The sequence below is a fragment of the Epargyreus clarus genome, unplaced genomic scaffold (genome assembly GCF_041222505.1).
Source record: "Epargyreus clarus isolate Ecla_fem2 unplaced genomic scaffold, WU_Ecla_fem_2.2 ptg000016l, whole genome shotgun sequence".
Lineage (NCBI taxonomy): Eukaryota > Metazoa > Arthropoda > Insecta > Lepidoptera > Hesperiidae > Epargyreus > Epargyreus clarus.
The window spans coordinates 3,611,595-3,634,865 of record NW_027332224.1 but is presented as its reverse complement, the minus strand read 5'-3'; the positions used below and the strand labels follow the sequence as shown (position 1 = coordinate 3,634,865).

At 36.1% G+C, this 23,271-nt stretch overlaps 1 protein-coding gene across 3 annotated transcripts in view; it reads right to left on the bottom strand.

Annotated features, from left to right (window-relative positions):
- The window catches only part of Dll (homeotic protein distal-less), a 139,279-nt gene that overhangs the window by 57,543 nt on the left and 58,465 nt on the right, over positions 1 to 23,271 (bottom strand). The window lies entirely within an intron of this gene.

Below are 23,271 nucleotides of genomic sequence, written 5' to 3'. Positions count from 1 at the left end.
ACGTTATTATCGTCATTAGCAGACGAACAAATTACTTACACCTCCGATATCTTCATAATTGAATAAAGAAACTCAATTAAACTGTAATTAATTCCATGTTTTAGTAAAAAAATATGACGGATGATATTATGCAACTCGCGTATCCTACGGGTGGATGGGTGAGCGTCTGATCATACGCTAAGCGATGTAAAAATATCGTAGCTAACTACCAATGTTAAAAAAATAGATGTGTATAAAAATAGCTACTATTTAACATGAAAATAGCGGCAATACTTATATACACTGTGCAAAAATTTTAAGTGTCTATCTATGGATTTAAGAGATAGAGCCCTGTGACAGACAGACAGACGGACAGACAGCGAAGGCTTATTAATAGGAGGTCCGTTTTTGCTATTGAGTACGTAACTCTAAAAAATATTTCCTGTAATTTTTATATTGATTTTATGACTGAAATAGCAAATTCAGCAAGCATGCAAACCACGGCAAGAGGCCACTGCTGCCCAAGGACATCTGTGATAAACTCCATTAAGCAATCATATAAAGCCTGAAGACAATCGTATATACGGTATCACTCGTAAAGACTACGATAAATAGCAAAATAAACTTTATAATAAATGCAAAATAAATGTTGCGAAAAAAAAATCGAAAGCTGTCAAACCAAGCCACAAAATCGCTAATCGTTACTCTTTCTCCTTGCGACGAGAGACTCCTCGTGACATTAAAACTCATATTTCCGAAGTAATTAAAAACTGTCTGTAGCTTGAGTGACAGCTAAAAAACGAAACAAACAAAAACAGGCAACCTTTCCAAAATATTCACGTTGCGACAGTTTTATTAAAAATATCGAGATTTTACGTGGCAAGTTATGGCAAAAGCAGTTAGCCTAGTGGTTAAGTCGGCCTCTTGATCGAGGGTTCCTAGGTTCAAATCCGAGGCTCTGATTTTCAGTTATGTGCGTATTACAAATTAATTATCACTTGCTTAAAAAGGTGAAGGAAAACATCGTGAGGAAACTTGCATGTCTGAGAAATCTAAAAAAAAGAGTTCAATATGTGAACTCTATCAATTCGCACTTGGCCAGCGCGGTGGACTATGGCCTAATCCTTCTCATTCTGAGAGGAGACCCGTGCCCAGCAGTGGTACAATATGGTTGATGATGACTGATGTTTTGCCGGGGTTCCAGGTTTAATCCCAGGACATGCAAACATCTTAATAATGAACTCAGACATCTCTGCTTCTGTTTTTAATACATAACATTTCAGTAAGTTTTAAAGTTAATTAAGAGTATTTTATTATAGATAAAGTTATTAACAGAACTGAACTGTCCTTGGTATAATTGTAGGAAATAATTGTAACATTTAACTTTCAATATTTAAATTCATATCTCAATATAAATCTGTCTTTATTATCTATGACATAATTACGTGAAATATAATAAAATTAAAATATATTTATATTGAAATTACGTAGCTATAATAATAATTATGTCAATTCGATCATATAAAAAATAAATTATTTATTTATTTATATAAGAAATACAAAATAAAAATAACTGATTGAAAAATCCTTGTTATTTTTTAAAACGTCATTGCTTTAGTCTGTGGTTATATCAATTGATTTCTTATCTGTGCTAAGAAGATGGCGCGCATACATTGTTACGATTTTCCTTAATGATTTATTTTTCCACTGCATTTTTTGCTGCATATCTTGTTATTGCGGCAAATGAGTCAACTATATTATTTTTATAATATGAATAATAATCAACCATGCAGTACCCGCGGCTTCGCCTGTGCTTTCTTCAATCAAATAAATATAGCCTATAGCACTCCTGAATAGTGTAGCTTTCTGAATTTGAAAGAATTTTTATGATCGGTTCAGTATTTCCGAAGATTAGCCCTTACAAACAAACAATAAAAGTTACAAACTTTACTTCTTTATAATATTAGATAGTATTATGAGTACACATAAATAATAGCAAAAACCATTTTCGTAGACCTCTCATTTATATGATAGCTCATACTACAGAGAGGTCAAGCTAGATCTTCGCTTCCAGGTGACCGATTTTTATAAATTATAGCCTTAAACCTTCTACAACAAATGAACTATGGAACACAATAATACTTTTACAAATCAGACTAGTTCTTTAAAAGATAATCGCGTACAAAGAAAAAAAATCTTTTCAAGCTTATGACTATAGATCATCATCATCACCAACCCATTACCGTCCCTGCTGGGCACGGGTTTCCTCTCAGAATGAGAAGGATTAGGCCATAGTCCATCGCTGAGCAAGTATATTGGTAGACTTCACATTTTTTTTTTATCTCTCAGGTATGGTTTCCTCATGACTATAGATAGATACTGGGAACTTTAATCACAAATGAAGACATTTATAGATTACGAGAAATAATTGCGTTGTGTACACGTAATTGTAAAGTTGATTGTGCAAGCCTATGTTGGACTCATTTTCTAATGAGTTGTGAGTTGTTAACCATAAAAGCAGTGATAGCCAAGTGGTTAAGAAACTCGATCCTTTGATCGAGGCGTCCGAGGTTCAAATCCCAGACACGTAACATTGATTTTCCAAAGTTATGTGCGTATTAGAAATGAATTATCACTTGCTTAAAACGGTGAAGGAAAACATCGTGATGAAACCTGCGGAACAGTAATGGGTTGATGATGATGCTGAACAATAAAAAGCCTACGATTTGAGGCTCTCGAAAAGAATATTGAGGCATAATAATCTACAGATTGTTTTTATAATATAGGAGTAGCAGATGAGCTGTTCTTTGATGGTAAATGGCTATGGATATCTGTGATCAACCCCAGTTCAAATTCCTACCTGAGGTTGGCAGATGCACTGCTAGCTTGCTACCCTAAGTAGATTCGGATAATGTCTCCCTTACCAATCAAACCAGAACACAGCAACGCTGTTGTTATCAGGTAGAAATAGGGGTGCAATTCCACATTTAGAGGCAGAAATATGTGTGCAATTCCCCATTCAAAGGCAGAAATATGTGTGCAATTCCCCATTCAGAAGCAGAAATAGGTGGGCAATTCCCATTCAGAGGCAGAAATGAGTGTGCAATTCCTATTCAGAGGCAGAAATAGGTGTGCAATTCCACATTCAATTCGAACCAAAAATGAGGTGTGACCTCCTCTAGAAGAGAACTTACAACACATCAAAATATTTTGATAAACTTTCCATGTATAAAATGAACACATTCTGTACGGAAATAATGATTCAGATCGGCTGTGTCGTTGCGTTGCTCAACTGGCATCTCGTATAGGGTTATCATTATCCTATCCGTGTTTAAAGATCATTTAACCAAAAGAATTGGTTACTTAAATGATTAAGAATAATAAATTACATAAGTAATGAATAATTAACTAGCATTATAAAGTAGCTTTTACCCGTGGCTTCGCTTGCGATTAGAGGTAATCTTTACTATGGAAACGGTACTTTTTTGTAAGAAAAGGTACTCTATGTCCCTTTCTGGACCCCTGACAATGTGTGTACAAAATTTCATGACAATCGATTATGTAGTGGCGTGAATATATAACAAAGAGACAAAGAAACTCACATTCGTATTTATAATATTATTTAGGATACAAAACAGGATATAAACGCAACATAAACAATTAAATTGAACTCAGGTCACAAGTTCGATTAATCCGCGTGTCTATAAACACACCCGCCGTAGCAACGCAACACCAAACCAGCTCGTAATGTGTACATTTTTTGCACCACAAATAATGTTATTACAGCAGTTTATCATAAACGCATTATAATATAAATATTCAATAAGTTCAACTTTGTTTATCACAGTGTAATAAACCCGCGTGTCTATAAACGCACCCACCACTGTAAGGCAATATTTATGCCCGCTCGTAATTTCGGCTACAAATAACACTGCTACACCTTATAAACACATCATATATAATAAAGTATAATAAAATTTTACTGCGGGTTATCAGCGCGATAAATCCGCACCTCTATAAACGCACCCGCGGTAACGCAACATCTAGGCCCGGTTAATGCGTACAGTTTTTGCACCACAGATAATGTCATTACAGCTTTTTAATCATCGACGAGGGGGTCTTAAATTGTAATTGTGGTCCTGTCAGTTGCGACATAACAGCTTGCTTTTTGCGCGCTTGTCCGACCTTTTGCCTTAGGGTTCCGTATTAATAAAGTATACTATGTAATAAGGTATAATAGTAGTAAGTATGTAATAAGGTATCCAGTACAGGGGCCCATGCCACTTGCTGTAGACTTCATTTGAAAGTAATAAACTATTTGTTTGCTTTTTTATAGTAACTATATTAGTATTTGAAAGGTTTCGTTGGTAAAGTCAAATTCAAATCTCATTTATTCAAAATTGATTCATATAGAATACATTTTGAAAGCCAACAAAGTACCACCGCTTCGGAAGGTGTTTCGCTATGGAGAAGAAGCGGCGCAAAAAACTCCATATTAATATATCAATATTTATTTTGATGATGATTATTTAAACATTAATAAGATTTTACGTTATTAATAATGAATCCATCCAAATTTTCAGGGTTCCGTATTAATATGTTCCTTACTATGTTATTATTTGAAAGGTTTAGTTATTAAGTAAATTTATATAGTATTATTTAAAAGGTTTAGTTATTAAAAATGATTTAAATGTAAATAAAAATATTATTATTAATAATCAATCTATGCAATGTTTTGTCGATTAAATATTGAAGTTTGATATCTTCTGCATATCTACGAGAAAATGTCAAATTTACGATCGATCGAGCAATCTTTGGTTAGTAAAATATCGATAGATTGAACGTTAATAACGATTGATAATACTAGATAAAACTCTTTATAGAGATATAGATACGAGTAAAATAAAACATTTTATGACCAAATTTTTTGTTTTTGATTTTTTTTATGATACTGATTTACTCATGGGGACTATATGCTTCTTTACTACATATATTAAAACTAATTATAATAAAAACAACCTGCCCTTTTATATTATGGTCTATGTTATTCCCACAATTGAGACGAATCCAACGTCACCTCATATGTTAAAACCCATCAAGATTTACAGACTGCAAGGCATATCAAAGAATGAGACATACATACATACAGACATACATACATACATACATACATAAATGTATACATACATACATACATACATACACACATACATACACAAACACAAACACAAACACACACACATTTCTACCATCCGCATTCGTGAAAAAAAAGTTCTCTATTATTTCATTTAAATCTACACTAATATTATAAAGAGGAAAACTTTGTTTGTTTGTTTGGTTGTAATGAATAGGCTCAAAAACTACTGGACCGATTTTAAAAATTCTTTCACCATTCGAAAGCTACATTATCCACGAGTAACATAGGCTATATTTTATATGAAATATATTTGATAAATAGATTTTGAGGCGATACAAAGTTTGCCGGGTCAGCTAGTGTAAAATAAAATCGTCTCTATAAACTGACATAGCAACCATCTTGAATATGGAGTGGGGTGCGTCAGAACTTTAATTGTTTTTACATACACTTAGGGTTTTTGCACTGTACTCCAATTTTATTGCGAGTCAAGGGCTATTATGTATCAAGTTGTTGCATAAGGGTAACTAGTTCGATTTCCGGTCAAGGCATTTATTAATTTCGCGTTTATTTATCGGAATCGGACGTTGGTAAATATACGGTATCAGGTTCTTAATAAATATTTCTTTGAAGTGTTTTTCTAATAGGAGCAAATGATAAAGCCGTCCACCTGATGGTAAGTGGGCACTGGTGTATGGACATCTGCTAGAAGAGGGATAAAAGTTTCGTCGTCTACCCATTACTGTCCCACTGCTGGGCACGGGCTCCTCTCAGTAGGAGAATGATTAGGCTATAGTCCACCGCGCTGGTTTTTTTTTATAAAGTTAGGAGTAGCAGACGAGCATGCAGTCCACCTGATGGTAAGTGGCTACTGCCGCCCGTGGACATCTGTAATCAACACCAGATAGGATTAGATATTCCTACCTGCGGTCGGCCACAGATGCGCCGCTACCCCTGATGACTAAGCTGGAACGCCTCGGAAAAGTATGTCTCCCTTACCACACCCTTCAAAACGGAACACAGCAGCGCCTAACACAGCTGTTATTAGGCAGAAATAGGTGTGGCGGTGGTGCCGCCGTGTCTTACACAATACACACCATTGATTTTTTTCGAACTCTCAGATATACAGGTTTCCTAACGACGTTTTCCTTCATCGTTAAAGAAAGTGCTAATTAATTTATAATACGCACATAATTTCAAAAAATCAGAAATAAGTGGTCACGATATAGACATCTGCTATACAATGGAGAAGTTTGAAAGTGGTAGAACTCTTAGTGATTCCTTACCACCGCAACACCTATCTCTATCTTATAACAATATTGAATAGAAATCAAAATTTCATCATTTTGATACCTGTAGGGATCAAACCCGGAACCCAACGTGTTGGAGGTATAGTAACCACTCCGATCGTCAATCTTCTTGCAATTGTTTTTATGCAGATTATTAAAGTAAATATTTTTTGATTTTCATTACACAGTATTATCTAAATTAGCTGTATCCATCATACTTCGAGCATAGCATACAAAAACTATGAAACATACAACGTTCTAAGTAATCTATCATACTATACTTGCGCAAACAAAGTTATGACAATGTATCAAAACAGTACACGCAATTATAACCCATATACAAAACTAAGTAAAGGCGAAATTATCGTGTATTAAAAGTTGTAAACGTCTAAACTTTAGTTGCGTATAAACCAGCGTAACTTGACCCCTGATTTGTATAAGCGCGTTTAAATAGAACGATTTTGCATAGTAAATTGCAACGCAGAGCTCTTCTTAAGTGGACAGTTGTTGCATTTTTTCCTATGCATTTTTTATGAAATTAATGATGCAGCCATTACGTAATATGACAGTTAGAAGTTTCTAGTGGGTTTGGAATTAATTATTCTTGTTTTATAAATATCAACCTTTTTGTTAGGAATTAAAATTGAAAGTGTGTCGTGGCCTCGACTCTGGCTATTAAGGGACTAAATTCAGGAGATGGGTAGTATCTTTGAAATGATTTAAAGATGTATCCTTCACAATTCGATTGTGTTACTATCGTCAAAATTTCTGCCTTATAACAGCAGTGTAGCGCTCTGGTAAAGTGTGCTAAGATGAGATACTTATTCCAGGCGTTCCATTTTAGTCCTTGGGTAGCAACTGTGTCCAGCTGCTGTATTTTAATGGCAGAGTAGCGCTGCTCTGATTTGCACGGTATAAGCTAGATATACGTGGGTTTGAAGGTGCCTGCATCCCAGCTGAATAGCAGATCAGCATGGATTCCACCTGATGGTAAGTGGCTACTGCTGCCACTACTACTGCCCATGGACATCTGTAATCGACCTCAGATAGGATTAGATATTCCTACCTGAGGTCGGCCAGATGCGCCGCTATTCCTATGGACTACGCTGGGACGCCTCGGAAAATTCTCCCTTACTACACCCTTCAAACCAGAACACAGCAGCGCTTAACACTGCTGTTATAACAGAAATGTGTGGCGGTGGTGCCGCCGGAGTCGAGTCACAAACGGTTCTATAGTCCGCGCCAAACAGCTAGTCCGCTCTGAAAGTTGCGAGCAGGTGTAGTCATACAATTTGCTATGGCGACGCAATTCATTTCTATATTCAGAGCGGACTAGCAGTTTTACGCGGACTATACCACAAAATATCGCAGTGACCATCAGGTGAACTCGTTACTACACCTATATTGTGGTGATTTGAATTGCAAAGACAAAGATATCGTTTTCAAAGCATATGTGAGCAATGTGCACGTGTATACCCGTATGGGTTTCCTAGTATTTACTCATACGTTTTTCTTCACTTAACGAACGCATTCTGTACATTGTTCTACAAGTTATGTTGTGCTGGTAGTTTTTTTTCTAGTACCGGGTTTTAATCCAAGTGTGTTTTAGAAAAAATGTCTGTTTACAACCGCATAGGGTGTTTTCGAGCGTACGTGTGTGTGTGTGAATGTATGTGTATGTATGCATGTGTGTGTGTGTGTGTGTATGGGTGTATGCAGTTACAAGCTTTTATTTAATTTGCTTGTTGATGTGAAACATCTATAGCCGCACGTAAAACCGATTTCTGGCGTGGCGACGCCACGCGGCGTCGCCACGCTATACGATGGTATATATATACAGTCTATATGCAGTAGTGTGTACGGTGTGGCAACGCGTCGCCATGCGCAATCGACTGTGCGATTATTCAATAAATAGTCATCGTTATCTGGAAAAAAATCGTAATATTTTATTTTATCATTATGACATATTTAGTTCCTATCACAATATGTTCTTTTCTGCATATTACTTTTACAAAATAATGTCGATGTTTCACATCTGCCAGGCGTCCCGTGACGGCTCACATTTTTTTTGTATGTACCAGTATGTGTGGATCAAATATTGACGCTGAATTTTGAATGAAATTTTGCATACACCTGCTTTGGATCACATTGTATGATTAGTTTAGTGACGTCACACTAATACCAATATGGCGGACGCCCCCAAGATGATGTACATCATTTTATGCACCCCTATAATAATGTTATGGGCAGAAAGTTTTTTTTTTTGAGAAAAATACGAGAAAATGAATAACATTATTCAAAAACTTCGTTCTAAAAACTGTTTTAATTATACGATTACTACATATACAAAATAACACACATATTTCAAATTAAACTTTTACTTAACCCAAAATTCCTTTAATTAACTTTCAGAAATAATCGCAATTTATTATATCGTTTTGCAATTTTATTGGGCCGATAAATCAATTAATTGTATTATCTGTGTTATTTGGAAAGGTCCACAGATAAAGCATAAAACAATTTGTTACTCAATAGAGAATTGGGCTTTTGGAAATAAGGAAGTAATTAATTCATTATTATTAATTGTTAATAAACTCGTGCTTATTTATACAATAGAATAAACGAGTCCACCTGAGTAATGCAGTCCATCTGATTTGAAGTAGCTACTGCCGCCTTTTTAACCGAATGATTAAGCAGACGTGCTACCTGATAGACCTTTGCAACACCAGAGGAGTCGCCAATGTATCGCCGGCTTTGGAGGAGAGGTGTTTTTGCATCTTTGCGATTTGATTTTAGACACACAAATCGGCAGATTTGGACTCTCGTGGGTCTCACCCTTACCACACCTTTCAAACCAGAACACAGCAGTTTTACACTGCTGTTATTAGGCAGAAATAGGTGTGGCGGTGGTGCCTTACCTTAGGTAGGACTTTAATCTTATCTGGGATTGATTATAGATGTCCATATGCGGCAGGAGTAGTTAACGTAGGTGGACTGCGTGTACTTTTATGCAACAAATTGAACTGAATCGACGTAATTTAAAATCAGTGTTTAAGCTTAAATAGGGATCACATAAATATCTTGTATTCTATGGCATTTTTATGTTTCTGGGTATCTATATATATATACCCGTAGTCACTTGTACTTACTACTATTGGGGCCATGAGGCCCTCCCGCCTCATTCATGGACCTCATTTGTAATCGTACATCTGTAGATACGACGGTATAATTGTATGTTTGTATGTCATACCTAAACGATTTTCAAAGTATATGTCTATTTGTTTTTTTGGAACATTGTCAATTGATAACTGACCCACTAGTGCAAGGCACGAAACTTTTTTCGAAAAAGTTTTTGTTTTGTTTAAGATTGTTGTAATAAATACGCGTGTAGTCCACCTGATGGTAAGTCACTGCCGTCTGTGGGCAAGTGTTGAACATGCAGAACAGGTTCTACCTGAAGCCGATCACATGGGTGGCCACTCCTGAGGACTAAGGTCGCAGGTAAGTCAGCCGGCATCCACTTCACGCCGAAATAAGAACTGTTTAATCCTAAAAATTGGTACCAGTAGTACCTCTTCGGTTGAATGTACTGATGTTACCACTTTTAAAAATCTCATTTTTAATATAAGCCACCATTTTGACGAGGTAGCACTATTAGAAAACTTTTTTTCACACATACACACATACATACATACATATGCTCGAAAACACCCTAACACTCAGGTAACAAGACATTTATTCTTAAAACATTACCTTACCCAGTCACACAAAAACTTTTCTATTCCACAATATTCAATATGGATTTATTAAGATTACCGTGTACGTAATTTTACATTTATATCTTTTACGCAATTTCCTTCGCGTTAAGATATGCATCTGTTTGTGAAAGCAATAAGTTGATCAATTATTTATGGGATTTCTATCGTTATCAAATAAGCTGTGTTTTCTCTTGGTAAAATGATTTTGATTTGATGTTTTGATTTTGGTTGTGTGGGCTGGAGGCTAAAAATGATTTCAGATGCTACAAACATATTTTTGTCGATCTTTTTTTCAACACTTTATGTTTATTGTCACAGGGGGCTGTTAAAAACTAATTAACGTGTTTGATATTAATACCTTTTGTAAACAAAAAATAGAATGCTGTAGAAAAACTCTGTTTTGAATGTAGAAAATATGTCATCGGTATTCTTGCTGTAGCTTTCACACAGAACGGTCGCGAAGCACTGAATATACTGTTAAACTCTGCTATTTCCTGGTTTTCTTTCATAACGTTGGTATTTGTTTTTACGACCCTTCAATCCATATGGTATTTATTGTCCCATGGATTTGAACAGCCCTAAATAAGGGTATTGAATAGCAGTAATAGTAGTAGTAGATTGAGTAAGAGTAATTCATAATCATTTGCTAAAACGGCGAACGAAAACATCGTAAGGAAATTTGCGGCTGAGAGTTATTTCAAAAAAAGTTCTCAGTTACGATCAATTCGCATTTGGCCAGCGCGGTGGACTATGGCCTTTGCACTGAGACCCATGCCCAGTAATCTAAATATATATAACTCAAAGGTGACTGACTGACATAGTGATCTATCAACGCACAGCCCAAACCACTGGACGGATCGGGCTGAAATTTGGCATGCAGGTAGATGTTATGACGTAGGCATCCGCTAAGATAGGATTTTAATCAATTCTACACCCAAGGGGATAAAATAGGGGATGAAAATATTACTTCGTAACGCGAGCGAAGCCGCGGGCAAAAGCTCGTGGGACAATAGTTTGAAGACATTTTGCTTATTACAGAATAATATTTGAACACATATTTGGGACTTGGGTAGACTTATCATGGCATTTTCGACAATCTCTACCGAGTCCAGTAGCAAAAAAATAAATTTTCCAAAATTGAAAATGGATCAATCCCGCATTATACCTAATAGCTGAATCTCAAATCTATAACCGTTCTCCCAAAATGGATATCTTTAATCTCAAAAAAAATTTCTGATTAAAAATAACAAGCGTGCGAAAAATAAAAGTTACACATAATTACAATTCGGTCATGTCAATTAATAATTCCACCGATCTGGTTATCGGCCGAATTAATTGAGTATCGTCGAATATCAGAAATTCTGAGTCGAAATTCTGGTTTTACTTGTATGGTTGTCAAAATATGGCTTAAAAATACAAATGTTGTCTTCAGGAGTTTCATCATAAATGTCATACTTATACGAATTTAATTTTGTTGTACATATCAAGAACTTGAAGGTTAGTGGCTACTTCCATGGACATCTGTAATCTATCCCAGATACTATTAAAGCCGTAAGCTTTATCATAGGTACTATTCTAGATAACTATGTAGAGACATCTCATTTATATGACTCTCCCTTACCACAGTCTTCAAAACAGAACACAGCAGCGCTACACTATAAGACAGAAATAGGTAGTTGGTGTGAAACCACAACGGGTTCAACCATCTTCGAATACCCTTGAAGGACACAAAAGTCCTCTAGAAAGGGCTTTACTGCAAGTCTGTTATAGATTTAATTCGTAAACTTTACAAACCTTTTTCACATAACTCGGGAACGTAGAATGTGGCCTGGGATTTGAACCCAGGACTCTACATTCATATTGAGCCTTCACAGTAATGTAGAGTCTTTAAATGTCAACACAACGTAACACGAAGGCTGTATTCTTATCAATTCAGTTCAATAAATCCGGAAATGAACAGTTGGTAAGATAACAGAGGAGAAAGTGACCTGTTTAATACGTAAGTAAGATTGACTCTTTGGTTGCTACTTGCTACCCTTTTAATATATATTTTTTTATAATATAGAAGTAGCAGACGAGTATGCAGTCCACTTGATGGTAAGCGGCTACTCGCCCATGGACATCTATAATCAACCCCAGATAGGATTAGATATTCCTTCCTGAGGTCGGCCAGATGCGCTGCTACTGAGGACTAAGTTGGAACGCCTCGGAAAAGTATGTCTGTCGGTTAAAAAATTACCATGTCGTCAATATTTTTTTATAAAATGTCACTCAATGTTAAATGCCAATATTAAACTTAAGTTTAACTTAAAGTTAATAAAACTTAATCTAAAACTTAATATACTTAACAGTCCATCTTCAGAACGCTTCGCAAATATATTTTATAAACTGTCACTCAATATTAAATGCCAATATTAAACTTAAGTTTACCTTAAAGTTAATAAAACTTAATCTTAAACTTAATATACTTTCCACAGCTTCGAAACGCTTCGTAAATATAAATCTGTTTAATCAGATTAATCCTTATCGTACGAACAATCGCAAATAGTGGCTACACGGTAAAAAGTCGCCACGCTTCGCAGAGAGTTGCGTTACGTTAGCGTAAGCAACGGGACCGGTGGTTGTATAACAAAATTATAAGGGTCGGGACACATGTGGCGTGTAAGACTCCAAGCCGAAACGGGATTTAGACAAGACAGCACCCGAGTTATATCTAATGCAACACAACAACAAAATAGCGAACAAAATATATTTTTTAATAATAAAGGAGTAGCACACGAATGCTGGCTATCTGATGGTAAGTAGCAACTGCCGGCCATGGACATCTGTAATCAACCACAGATAGGATTAGATATTCTTACCTGAAGTCGGTCACAGATGCGCCACAAGACTAAGCTGGACCGCCTCGAAAAATAATGTCTCCCTTACCACACCCTTACAACCACAACACAGCGGTGCTTAACACTGCTGTTATTAGCCAGAAATAGGTGTGACGATGGTGCCGTTGGAGTGAAGCCAATGGGACTTACCACCATCAGACCCATTTGCTACTACAGTATAAAAAATCATAAATTATGTAAATAAAACTAATTATCGCGAATAAATTATGCTAATATTATAATCTTTTGTATTTCTTACGCTTCATTTTTAATTTATTACGTTATCTAATCTTATCTTTCTTATGCAATTTTAATTAATGTTTATTTTTAAGTTTTGTTAAAAGCGTAAAAAATAATAATAATTAGCAGTAATACCCTAATGCTTAAGAAACTCGGCCTCTCGAACGGGGGGTCCGAGGTTCAAATCCCAGGCACGCACCTCTGATTTTTCAAAGTTATGTGTGTATTACAAATTAATTATCCCTTGCTTAAAACGGCGAAGGAAAACATCGTGAAGAAACCAGCATACCTGAGAGATTTATATTAAAGAAACAAATCGCAAAGGTATGTGAAGTCTACCAATATGCACTTGGTCAGCGCGGTGGACTATGGCTTCATCCTTCTCATTTTGAAAGGAGACCCGTGCCCAGCAGTGGATCAATTGGACAATTTACTAAAATAATAATAATCATTAAAATATTCAGTTACAAGTTGTCTTTATAGTTGATACGAATGAGAAATTACACAAAAATAAAAAGTTTCTTGGAATGCGAGATAAGAAAGTTTATTTTTTCCTATAGAATGAAGAGATTTTAATAAATACGCCGACCACACCTACAAAGCAGGCGGCGTTTACAACGCAACGAATTGTGTCAAAAAGAAAATATATTTTGTTATAATATAGGAGTAGCAGACGAGCATGCAGTCCATTTGATGGTGAGTGGCCCGCCAAAGGACATATAATCAATTTCATATAAAATTAGATTCCTACCTGAGGTCGGCCACAGATGCGCCGCTACCCCTGAGGACTAAGCTGGAACGCCTCGGAAAAGTCAATTATATCCTTATTATTCAAAAATAATCTATACGAAGGAATCCTCTGTGGTTCGATTCCGGCGGCACCGCCACACCTATTTCTGCCTGATAACAGCAGTGGTAAGCGCTGCTGTGTTCTGGTATGATTGTGTGGTGAGGGAGACATACTTTTCCGAGGCATTCCAGCTTAGTCGTCAGGGGTAACAGCGTATCTGTTGCCGACCTCAGGTAAAAATCTTATCTTGGATTGATTATAGATGCCCATGGGTGGCAGAAGTCACTATAAGCAGCCGAGCATGCAGTCCACCTGATGGTAAGTCACTGCCGTCCATGGACATCTAATCAACCCCAGTTAAGATTAGATTCCTACTTGAGGTCGACCACAGATGCGCCGCTACCCCTGAGGACTTAGCTGGAACGCCTCGTAAAGTCTGTCTCCCTTACCACACCCTTCAAACCGGAACACAGCAGCGCCTAACACTGCTGTTATTAGGCAGAAATAGGTGTGGCGGTGGTGCCTCCGGAGCCGAACTAAAATACTTTTAAAAGTGTTTATCTATCTGTTTTTATAACAATTGTATAACTCCTGTTATCAACGCCTATAAATTAGAATACTAAGTTATTTTATGTAATATGGCAGTTTACATAAACACTTACATAATATGACTTCAAGTTTTCCCTAGATAAATGTTTAAAACAAATCATTATTAGTTATAATTAAACTGTCTCTACCACGCCTCGAATAAATTAAATTTATCAGAAATAGGAAATAACTATTACGTGATTCTATTTTCTACAATAAAATTAACATTGATAAGCAACGTTAAACCCACTATCACCAAGCAGAGGGCCACATATTTTACAACAGAGTATAAAATTAGTGTCTTAAGGTAATTGTTACGAGGACGGACGGAGATGTCAATTTTACTTTCATGTACTGATTTTAAAGCTAAAAGAATATTTTTGTTAATAATATTATGGTACTTTTTTATATAATATAGTAGTAGCAGACGAGCACGCAGTCCACCTGATGGTAAGTGGCTACTGCCGCCCATGCACATCTGTAATCAACCCCAGATAGGATTAGATATTCCTATATGAGGTCGGCCACAGATGCGCCGCTACCTCTGAGGACTAAGCTGAAACGCCTCGGAAAAGTATGTCTCCCTTACCACACCCTTCAAAACCTCGATTCGAATCTTACACCTTCACCATGTAAAACCGAAACAAACTATAGTTTTCACTATTGCCCGTTCTTAATAATCAATCCATCAATTTTTTGTCACCCAAAAATCGAAATTTAGCTATGTCTAATAAAGGGATATTGCCACATATCTTTAGACACATGGATGGATAGCTTATTAATATCGCGTGTGACGCTCGCATCGGTGTAAATGCGTCCATTGGGTGTGAACTGTGAATGTGTCTGTAGCCGCTTATGACGCGAAAATTAATAAATAAACCGTGTGAACGCCCCTTTCGAAATTTATAGTGTTCTTAAATTTGTTATGTTTGATTTGGGTATTAATATGAAAGCATTAGTCGTGAAATCTAATTAAGTTTAATACAATTGAAGGTACTGTTTGTGATTCGAAGGACCGCTGCTACACCTATTTCTAATAGCGCTGGGTTCTGGTTTGAAGTGTGTGGTTAGGAAGATATACATATCCGAAGCGTTTCGACTTAGTCTTCAGTTAGTCCAACTTCGTATTTCCATAATAGTAGAATTAACTTTAGTTCAACTAAGTAACTATTTTCTGCATAACACCAACTTTATTTACATTGTGAACGATGCATGGAAATTAAAGAAGACTTTATTATCCTAAGAAGCGTTGTCAGTTAGTCCTCAAATATAAAATGTGAGTATCTCTAACTAAAAAATGAGTATAATTTGAAGGTTAAATGCAATTATTTCGAAAACATTGGAAGGATTTGAACCCGTGACAATAGCCAGTAAGTGTCTTAATCTAACCATTTCGCTACAAGATTACACGCGAAACAGATAAAAAATAAACAAAAGGACACATAGAATTTTCCTTTTACGCAGGACTTTATTCGAGCAAGGTACTAGGCGCACATGAAAGAAAAGAAATAACAACAAATACTTGGAAATCAAGAAAACGGCAAGCGACACGATGTTCGAACACGGCGCGACACAACCCGAATGTGTAACACGGAGTCAACACAGCTCTAAGGTACGAAAACACAGTGTCATTGCTGGAAAACTGGTTGAGTAAACGTTGATTGCCTTGAGGTTGCACTGAGCGCGCTCCATCCCTTTCTAACCAATTGAGTGTTGTATGTAGCTCTCGCTCGTGCATCTGTTACGCAAAACGAGGCGTATTTTAAATAAAGAACGCTGGAACGCGCTTGTAGATTGACGGTTAAATGCTAATGTATCATTTTGTTAATTTTAATTGTATTTTATGGTACCATATTATTTAAATTTATGAAAGGTGGTGTAGCAAAAAATATAGCCGATTATCTAATTACTAAAACTAACATTGACGAATTACGTGCTTAGATAAATGGACCTAGATATTTTGAAGGATAAAATTTGACAAAGAATTTACATTTAAGTATATCTGCAGAGTTCCGCTTTGAAGTGATTTATTGTAAGAAAGACATTTATCCGAGGCGTTCTAACTTAGTCCTCAGTGATCCCTAAGTGAGATTGGCTACAAATACTATCCGTATTTGTAGCCAATCTCACTTAGGGATCTTATCTTTTCTCAGGTTGATTACAAATGTTTATGGGCGTCAATAGCCACTAACCATCAGGTGGACAGCATGCTCACTTACTACAATAATAAAAACAGACAGACAGACAGACAGCGGAGCTTAACAATAGTGATCCGTTTTTACCCTTTAGAAACGGAACCTTTTAAAAGAATTACACGGAACCTAAAAAAAAATTTTGAAACAGACGTTTTAGACTAAATAAACTTGCACAATAAAGCTTTAAGAAATTTAAACCCTAAGTATTATAATATGTCATATGCACTAAAGAAAATCTTTTAGCGCAAAAAATATGACTCCATTATTCTTATTGTGGAGTTTTTTATTCTCTATGCAGCTGACCCTTGGCACTATGCACTCCTAGTAGCTCTAGTGAGATATTTTAATATTTTAATTATGTTTTCCTGTTATGTTTCTTATTACAAGATTTGCTGCGTAATTACTGTGATAAAATACTTTAGATAGGTACTTTACCAAGGTTTAATATTAAAATATTTAAAGATATTTTTTTTTAAATTAACATAGGTAGCCACTGATACCTATGGTAATCTACAAAACCATAATAAGTACTTCCTAAAATCGATCTTAGGGCGGTGTTTCCGAAACTAAATTGTAATGCTTTTAAACTAGAACATGTAAAATTCCATTGCTGCTTTAAAAAAAACATTTCGCAGTAGGCAGAATTAGCGACTAAAAACCTTTTTTGTTCAAATATAGAAGTACTAGAAAACTAGCATGCAGTCTATCTGATGGTAAATCTGTAATCAACCGGATTGGAATCCTACCCGAAGTATATCACAGATACGTTGCTACCCCTGAAGACTAAATTGTAACGCCTCATAAAACGCTTTTTGTAAAGGCTTTATACACTCACAGCCCCGCACTAGGATTACCCTGTGTCCTGTGACACACACATAGACAAATACACAAACACCCAGACCCAGAAACAGAAATCTAAATTCATCATTTAAATATCTGTCTGGCCGGGGATCGAACCCGGGACCCTTTGCGCGTCAGACCAGTATGGTGACCGCTCTGCCACGCGAGTCGTCATAGTCTCCTTACCACACATCAAACCAGAACAGAGCAGCACTAAAATACTGTTGTTTTATAAAACTTAGAAAAATATCATTTAATGGCAAACTCCACAGGAAATGACATCACATGACAGTCATGGCGCCCGTGCACAATGCAGGTGAAATATAATATATGCATGGATGCATGCATTATGAGACTGTACTGAGAAAACTTGTATATTATAAATGACTTGTTTTAATTGCAGGAAACACACACATTGACAGACGTGTAGGTACACGCGCACACAGTCACGTTTAGATCAGTTTGATAAGTCATATGGTAGCGTCGGCAAAATTGTTTTTAATAAATTTAATAAATATTTATTTAAAATAGTATGTCAAAGTTATAAAAACGGAAACCTACTTAATTAAAGCAGATAAAGCCTGCCAAAATAGAATCTTTCGCTAATTAAAACCTGCTTAAAAATCATGCACTAAAAATAAAGTAGGAAAGTATGTCATTCCCACAATTTAGATGATAAATTTATATCAGGCCAACTGCCTTCACTTTTATAAGGATACGGCATCAACTACCTTATTTTATCATTCCTAAAGTAGTAAAAAAGTAAAATATGATAACGATAAAAAAAAAACAAAATATGTTTATATTTAAGTAGATAAGTATTTATATTGTAATAAATAATTCTGAATTAATAAGTGTCTAAAATGATTAACATTTATTGCAATTAGAGACACCTTTTTCATAATGTGTCACTTTTATTTCTAACTCGTATCAATATTTAAAAAAAACCCATAGTTTTGTACGGCAAAAAACGTAAAATTGTCTATTTTTCTGCTATCTCTACCGTTGCATTTTTATAATAAAACGCATTTATATTAAGTTTACTACCTAAAGACTAAACAATTTTAACCAAGACATAAAAACTTTAATTAAAACACCTACCTTCTACAAGTTTTTGTTTAAGGAATTTAAAGTTTAAATTTTGTATTCTATCTGTACCCACTTTCCTTTTTAATAAAATCCATTTAGACAACAGTTATAAACACTTTTTTTACCGAGAGGTAAATAATACAACATTTTTTACCCAGTGTGGTAAGACGAGGCGAAGCGTTTCAACTTAGTCTTCAGGGGTAGTATCGCTTCTGTAGCCAACCTGAGGTAGGACTCTCTTATCTGGGGTTGATTATAGATGTCTATTGGCCACTTACTATCAGATGGACTGCATGGTCGTTTGTTACTTCTAAGTGACACATTTGAAGGTGGTAGAACCCTTTGTGGTTCGAGTTCAGCGGCACCACCGTCACACGTATTTCTGCGTCACAACAGCAGCGTTAAGCGCTGCTGTGTTCTGATTTGCTGGGTGTGGTAAGGGAGACATACTTATTCGAGGCGTTTCAGCTTAAATCTCAGGGGTAGCGGCGCATCTGTGGCCGACCCCAGATAGGAATATCTAATCCTATTTGAGGTTGATTAGGGATGTTCGTGGGCGGCAGCAGCCACGTATCATGTATGCTCGTCTGCTACTCCTATATTATGAAAAAAAACTACAAAGTTATAAAAATAACTCAAAGATTTAATTTAAGACCATTTTTGCTATCGGTATCCTGTTTTCTTATAATGAAATGCATCTAGATCTAAGTTAAAACTACAAGATAGATCCGTCAAGTTAGTGATAAAGTCATAAAATATAACTCGAATGCCTCATATACTGGATTAGTCATAGCTAGGACATCCGCAGTGTCTACATACTAATTAGTAAATGGAGAATTTTAATTGGATTATTAATACTGTTATTATAGGATTATACGTTATGCAATTCTATCAAAATGGGTAAACATTAAATGTCTAAAGTTTAATGAGTTTTACGCGTTTGCGGAGGGTAATGTTTTGAGCGTCATCATCATCATCATCATCGACCCATTATTGTCCCACTGCTGGGCACGGGTCTCCTCTCACAATGAGAAGAATTAGGCCATAGTCCACATAGTTGGTAGACTTCACATACCTTTGAGATTTTCTTTTTTTTTATAAATCTCTCAGATATGCAGGTTTCCTCACGATGTTTTCCTTCACCGTTTTAGCAAGTGAGAATTAATTTCTAATACGCATATAATTTCGAAAAATCAGAGGTGCGTGCCTGGGATTTGAACCTTGGACCCTTTGATCGAGAGGCCGAGTTTCTTAACCACTAGGCTATCACTGACTATCGTTTTGAACCGTCGTATCGTTTTGAGCGTATGTATGATTAATTTATTAACGGTGTGGTCTGAAGTAGTTCCAGCTCCACATGTACCATTAGGTTAAGTATAACATTGTAAAAAAAAATGTTTTTAAAAGATGTGTGTTAGCGAGTTTTTTTTGCCGCTTCTTCTCCATAACGAAACACCTTGTGAAGTGGTGGTAGTTGTATTGACTTTCAATAAGTGCTCTGTACGAAACCTATTTTGAATTAAAAAAAAAAATGTTTCGATTTATCTCGTCCTGGAGCCCAAACGGTTTGACGGATTTTAACATAATATGAAGTGTTGTTGGATTAGTTTAAATTGTGGGAGTTACATAGACTTTTGTGAGGTAAGTAAAACGTCTGAGGCGTTATAACTTAGTTCTCATGAGGAGTAACAAATCTGCGGCCGTATTCAATAGGATTCTAATCTTATCTGAGATTAATCGCAAATGCAGACCATGAACGGTAGTAAACACTTACCATCATTGACAGCATGGTCCTCCGCAACTCCTTTGTTATAAAAGAAGTAAGAATTAATTTCTAATAGGCACATAACCTTGCAAAATCATTGGCGCTTGTAAATCGAACCTGGGACTACTCCAGAGGCCAAGTTTCAACTACCAGACTAACATAAATCCCAATACTACCAGGCTAACATAAAACAGCGCGGGTTAAAAAATACTTTAACGATTATAAATTCGAATCACAGAATTACGACCGGATATGTCAGGTACAAAAAGTTCGTTCCGCTACGCTCATGTCAAAACATTTGGTACCGTTAGTCGTATCTAGAACCCTTTTGCTTAGCAACGTTTTTTATAAAGCAGCATACGTGCAGTTTTGTTGGTAAGTTGCTGCTGTTCATATATCTGTAATAAAACAGATATAGTCCGCGCAAAACTGCTAGTCCGCTCTGAATATAGAAATGAATCGCGTCGTCATAGCAAATTGTATGACACTTGCTCACAACAACTTCAGAGCGGACTAGCAGTTTGACGCGGACTATACTATGTATTAGATGTTCCTTTTACTAAATTGGTCGGATACAACGTTACTAATTATGAAGACTAACTTTCAACGCCTCGGGTAACATGTCGCTCTTATCTATATAATATAATGCCTTTGGAAAAATGATTTCTTTTTGTTGTAATACTCGTATCTCCGTCTTGTTGTAAACTTTTCGCACAAAATTAAGTCATTTTAGTATTATTTTGCAATTCTAAGAATTAATTTTGATGCTTTAGAGCGCAGAGCATATTTCAAATCTTTAAAAGGACTTTATCACAAAAGTACATAAAAAATATGGCACATTTCCAAATTTTTCGTTATTCATTGCAAGAGATGGTTGTTCTCTTTCGCTCTTATGGGAAACGTATACCCATCCTTATCGTCAAAACGCAAAAAGTAGTTCAATATTCATTTTCACAAAAGCATTTAAAAGTCTATTAGCTGGAAGATAACGATGAAATGTGTAAACTAATTTAAGCTTTATGCTTTTAGGTTAGAGTTCATAATCACTTAGACCTGTGTTTAGAAATTATCTCTTAGAATCGAGAAAATGCGGTTTTTACTCCATTCGGCCTGTGATAAGCGGTGTGAATAAATTTGTACCTTATCTTGCACTAATTAGGCTGTTTTTTATTTGACTAATTGGCTTACTAACTTATATTTATTTCATTGAATTGTAATTCACTGTAATGTATGGGAAATTATTCTAGTTTTTAAACTAAGATGCTTTTTTCTTTGGTCCATGGTAATTGTTTACAAAATCGTTTACTTAAACAGTGATAGTATAGTCATTTGATAATCGACCTCTCAGAAAGTCTTATTTTTTTTATAATATATGAGCATGCAGTCCACCTGATAGTAAGTGGCTATCGTGGACATCTGTAATCAACGGCAGGTAAAATTAGATTAAAACTTGAGGTCGGCCACAGGTGCGCCGCTACCCTGAGGACTAAGCTGGAATGCCACGAAAAAGCACTGGTTACGTGCGTTTTGCTGGAAGGGTGTGGATGCCGGCTGTCTTACATATGAGCCGACCGACTTAGTCCTCAGTAGCAACACGTGTTCCACCTTCAAGTAGAACCTGTTCTATATAGAGTTGGACAGATGTCCATGCAGTGACGTACCAGGTAGACTACATGTTTTACCAAAAAATCTAACTTAAGTAGGTACAACACGTACAAATGTTGTAAAATTTGTCCTCTTTTTAAACTTGTAAAAGGGTTTTAAGTACAAAATAATGTTTTAATTAACTTTACTGGGATATTACTGGGCCGTCCCTTGGCCCCACTGTTTTTGTGGGCTTACCCACCGGGCCATGCAGTGGTCACCACACGTTTTGGGTTTGTGGGATAAGTGCATACAGTCCTGATCTTATTTGATGTCCGAGAAATATTTTTTTTTGTTTTTTCGTATGTAATGGATTTTGTAAACGAGTATGATGTTCTGATGGTAGGTGGCCACTGTCACCCATGAACAGCTGTGTAATGTGTAGTAGTAATTATAACAACATCATTATTGAAGACAATCACAGACACTTGTCTTGCTCTAAGGTTTTGAGCTAGAGCTCTAAGTGCTTAGAGTATAAACACTAAATTAAATACTTCATTTATTTTTATGAAATTAAAGTTAATCAAAAACTAATTGTTTCTCCTAAGGATTATGTATTTTTATAAGATTGGAATAACGAATGAGTATGAGCATATCAAGGCGAAATAAGATTAAAATCCAACGTTGATGTTTCTAAAGACTAAATTTAATCGAAAAAGTACGTCTATCTTCAAACAAAAACACATCAGCGCTTAACACTGCTGTTATTAGATAGAACTAGGTGTGGCCGCGTTGCATCCTACAGTAGAACTATAAAGGGTTCTACCACCTACAACCTGCCTACCACCCTCTCACTCATCCTGGATACATCAGATATCAGACTACCTGTCAGACTTGTTGACGATCTTTTCACCACCAAACCCTGAGAACTTCAAGAAAGTCCTCAGCAAATCAGACCCATGGTGCCCCTACACCCTCCATCACAGATTAGCATACAATGGCGTGGCGTCCTTGGCTCCGCGCTATCAAACCATCGCTACCTTCCTATCCGTGGCAACCAATCTTTTGATTTTCCTCGTAATTCTAGTATTTCTGTGGAAAATTCTTTTATTAAGTTCTTTTCTAAAATGTTAGAAGCTCG